Below are 4,735 nucleotides of genomic sequence, written 5' to 3' on the forward strand. Positions count from 1 at the left end.
GGGCTTGTGGACAACTAGGATCAGAAGAAATCATGAAGAAGAGATTATGTAAGAGAGGTCAGAGAAAGTGAAAATCAAAGAGAAGTCACTGAATTTGCCAACACTGAAGTCATCTGTGGGCTCTGCCAGAACAGTCTCAGTAGAGAGAGCTGGAGCCACATTGGCTGTGGCAAGAGGGCTGAGAGGAGAGGAAGTTGGAAAGGATGGCAAACCTCTCTTTCAAGGAGATGGCCAAAGGGGTTTTTTTGGGTTTTGTTTTTTAAAATAAGAGAAAGCACTGACTCAGGGTTTTAGGTTGAGAGAAAAGAATTGGTGGGAAGTCACCAGTTGAGGATTCTGTGGACAGTGGAGATAAATGAAGGCGAAAAATCATGGTAAAAAGGGAACAGAGGTTATAGATGACCCTGGAGAGAATAGGAACCTGCAAGTAAGGAGTGTACCAAGAATGCTGGTTAAGGGAGAGTGTTAAGGGAGTTGGATGGAGGAAGCCATGGTCTTCCAAGGAACTGAGCAGGTCAAAGGAGAGTGACCAAGGCTTAAGAGCTGAGAAGGTTGACAGAAAATACATGGGCCAAGGGACAGAGCCAAGGACGAGTGGGATCCTCCACATTTGGTTAAAGGAGTTCAAACAAAAAGAAGAAATTTCACATTTCATACTCACTTCCCTGAGCTACCTTCAAGAGTAAATATCTTTCCTGAGTGTATCCAAGCAATTTCATTGGATGTGCTGATTGGATTTTCCCTGTTACTCTGGGTTAGTTTAGGTCATTTTGAAAAAAGAAAGAAAGAAACAGGGTGAAGGAAGGAGGGAGAGAGAAAGGAAGAAAGAAAGAAAGGAAGAAAAGAAGGAGGAAAGGAAGGAAGGAAGGAAGGAAGGAAGGAAGGAAAAGAAAGAAAGAAAAAAAGAAAGAAAGAAAGAAAGAAGGAAAGAAAGAAAGAAAGAAAGAAAAAGAAAGAAAGAAAGAAAGAAAGAAAGAAAGAAAGAAAGAAAGAAAGAAAGAAAGAAAGAAAGAAAGAAAGAAAGAAAGAAAGAAAACAACTAAATTATTCGCATCTTTCACACCCATCCTCACTTGGAGCGGGGCTTCAGAACAATGACCTGTAAAGAGTTTACTTTTATTCCCAGGGGTCTCCCCGGACTCTAAAATTCTCCACGTCTTCAAGTTTGGTGTTATTGGGTGTTTACTCAGTCAAGAATAAATTTCAGAAGAAGTCGAGTGTCTTAAGGAAATGCAAACATTCTGCCTTTGTGGTAGTTTAAAAATTGTTCATCATAGTCGTGAAAAGTTGGGGTGACTTTCCATTTCAGAATTCGACTCATTTGTCAATAGGTGCATTATGAAAAACTGGATACATTGCATCACTGTGAAGGACTTCAGACTGCGGTTTGCAGAAGCAGAATAAATTTTCTTGGGGTTGTACCGTTATGTGTACACACACACAGACACACACACACACACACACACACACACACACACACACACACGCCCATTGGCAGACACGGCCACACCTCGCAGCTTGGGGAAAGCCACAGACCTCATCTGTACCGACTGAGCCTGGACTGGAGAAAGTTTCCGCAGGACTCCGGACAAACAGACTCACGGCCACGACTGTCTGCGAGCTAAGCCACAGGCGAGGGCTGGCGGGCAGGTACGCGGTGCGCACCAGCGTCAGGGCCTGAGTGGCGGCAGCGGCGGCAGGAGGTCCTGGGAGCTGCAGCAGTCGGTGCCAGCGCGCGCATGCCGGCTGTCCTGGGCCAGCCGCATCCCCCGGCCGGCCGCCGCTGGCAGCCTCCTAGCTCTGCGAGAGCCGCCGCCGCCGCCCCTCCCGGCGGCCTCTGGCGCCCTCGGGCAGCCGGGCTCCACGCTCGCGGCAGGACCTGCCCGCCGCCGGCCCCAGTCCGAAACATGGCTGCGCGCCCCACTGCCACCCTCGCTTGGTCGCTGCTGCTCCTGTCCTTGGCCCTGCTTGGCGGCAGCTGCCGGGCGCGCTTTGCTGCGGAGCCGGACTCGGTGGATGATGAAGAAGAGCCGCTGGTTTTCCCAGAGTCGCCCCTGCAGAAACCCACGGTGCTCGTGGCCATCCTCGCCCGCAACGCTGCGCACACGCTGCCTCACTTCCTAGGCTGCCTGGAGCGGCTGGATTACCCCAAGAGCAGGATGGCCATATGGTGAGCGGCAAGAGCCACGGGCTGTCGCGGCGGGAGGCGGGAGCGGCTGTCTAGCAGGGACAGCGCCCCACGCTTGGACGAGGGCACGCGGGACACCTGGCTCGCACATCCTTAGCTGTCTGTGCGGGTCCTTGGGATCGCGAGGTGGCGCTGAGAAAAGGCGCTCAGGTCTGTGTACTCTGGGGGTGCTAGGGATCTAGGGATAACCGGCTTGCTGGAGAGAATATGGGTGATGTACCATCAGGGTGGCCTCCTCCCCATTCCGGCACAGGGGAATTTGGGGAGACCCATCAGGAAGACTTTCAACTCCCTACCTTTCAGTTCTCAGAAGTTTTCTTTATACCCCTAACCCTGGATGAAGGGATAGAGTGCTCGTCGCGGTCCCTCCAGACAGGAGCTATGGAACATAACTTCAGCTGACAAGGAGGTTCCGCACTGCCTGGGGTGGTGTACAGTGCTTACAGTGCGCAGCTCTCACTTCTTGATGCAGGGCTCCTGCTGCTACTTAAGAGGCTAGGAAAGTAACTTCTGGTTCTCCTCTGGGATCGGGGTGGGTTGGGGACCTGACTCAGGGATGAAGATTAGGAGTGCCCTGCGAAGTCTTCCCAACCACACCGCTTTGGTCCGGGTCTTCTTCAAGCGCTCCAGGCTGTACCTGTTTGTGCGTCTTCCTGGGGCGCAGTACCCACCGCAGTAGATGCAAACGGTGCAGAGTATCCTCGGGGTACTGCCTCCTGGAACAAAACGGAGCCGCCTTCGGGGAAGAGAAACAACCAAATTTTGTCTCCATATGAAACACCCCTGGTCCTTGCGTTTATTGTGGGGAGATTGACAGGGGATCAGTAGGAGTAGCTGCCTAATCCACCTGTAGAACTCAGTCGGGTTTCCAGCCTTTTATAAACCCCATTATCAGACAGAAAGAAATTAGCTAGGCAAGCTCTAAGGGGCTGGTGGAGAAGGAAGTGGACCCTGGCAAGAGCAGACCTGCGGTCAGATATGCAGACAAGACTCAGGTCCCTGAGGTTGCCAGAGCCTAGGTCACTCTGGTGAGGTTTTAATTCTGTGTCCCTAAAAGGATCTGACCTCAGAAAAGACATATGCCTAAAGCAGCAGTGGGCAGGAAAGGAGGAGAAAGGCAGGCAGCAGCTGAAATTGCAACCTGATGGTAGGTACCTGGTAGGAGAGGTGCAGAGGTGCGAAAGCAAACAAGTGCCACAGTACAGCATTGTGCTGCACACTGCGTTACTATATACCTGCTGTACGTGACTGCCTCCACGGAGAAGGGTACATTATGTGGAAAGTGGGAGCGCTGGTCCAGCCAGGCTTTAAAGCAGAAGGATTTTTTTAACCATCTCCACACCAAAAGAATTTTAAAATATCAGTTCTTTTACTGCATTTTGGGTTTTTTTTGTTTGTTTGTTTGTTTGGTTTTTGTTTTTGTTTTGCAAAAGAGATTTACACTATGCTCTTGGGTTTTAAAATCTTACAGTATTTACTACAGTTAGTAGAAAGGCGGGTACCAGACACAGGTGTGCCACCCAATTTACAGATGTTTCCTCTTTTATCACACAGCAAAATTTAAAGAAGAATACTGTGATCTTTACTGTATAAAAGAAGAAACTAGGACTTGCATTAGTTCAATAATTCACTTTATTGAATTAATAAATTAATTAATTAATAATAAATTAATAAATGCCAGAAATGAAATTTGACTCTGAGTTTATCTCTAAAGACTGCCCTAAAGAAGTAGGAGTGGAGGGGAGATGATGCAAGCAAAACTTACACAAACCTACGGATTACAAAGGAGGAGGCCTAGGTTGTCACTAGCTTCATATGTACTTGGGGGCAGGATGTATAGAATCCATAGGCATGGGACTTCACATCAGTGAAATGAGGAAATATGAACAAATGACTTCAAAAATTCTATCTGGCTCTTGCATTCCATAGATTTTATAATATGATTGGAATCAACTAGGGGTGAATGTATATCCTAAATTCCCTGGGTGGTCCAGGCTGTATGACATTGGTTCTATTTACATGGGTGTTATTCCTATTCCATGTAGAAAAGCTTTGGGGATTTATTTTCCCTTACGCTCATTAATGGTGCCTGTCATTGTAGCCAGTGTTCAAAAGTTGAGGAAGAAGCCGGAGGCCTGGGTAATGCAATCCCTGCATTAGTCACCAAAAACTTCCTTGAAAACTCTTGGTTCTTAAGAAACCCTTTATAATTTGGCAACAAAAGTATCAGTTTATAAATAGTCCCTCCCAGACCTTAAAGTACTTTCATCAACTATGTCTGAAAAAAAAAGTTGAACAAAATGTGGCTCCTTACAAACAAATATGGCTCCTTTTACTGGGCAATGTAAGGTGATCTAAATGATATTTAAGCATTTTGGGAGAACCAAGGGTTTTTAAATCAGACTAGAGCACTTGTGTTGTCATGGAGGCCCTTGAGAGGAATTGATGCTTAGTTTGAATTAAGTTTTTAAAGAATGAATAGGAATCAGCTAAGACATGGAAAAGAAGGAACATTCCAGAAAGAGGGAACAAGATGCAAATCAGCAC

The 4,735-nt window shown here is 47.6% G+C and overlaps 1 long non-coding RNA gene across 1 annotated transcript; it reads left to right on the forward strand.

Moving 5' to 3' along the window:
* The first annotated feature begins 1,983 nt into the window (after nucleotides 1-1,983).
* LOC144372687 (uncharacterized) lies at nucleotides 1,984-3,877 on the forward strand. Its single transcript, XR_013432615.1, has 2 exons — nucleotides 1,984-2,170; nucleotides 3,743-3,877. It is a non-coding gene; the product is annotated as an uncharacterized LOC144372687 (long non-coding RNA).
* Nucleotides 3,878-4,735: the final 858 nt, after the last annotated feature.

The sequence above is a fragment of the Ictidomys tridecemlineatus genome, unplaced genomic scaffold, assembly GCF_052094955.1.
Source record: "Ictidomys tridecemlineatus isolate mIctTri1 unplaced genomic scaffold, mIctTri1.hap1 Scaffold_145, whole genome shotgun sequence".
NCBI lineage: Eukaryota > Metazoa > Chordata > Mammalia > Rodentia > Sciuridae > Ictidomys > Ictidomys tridecemlineatus.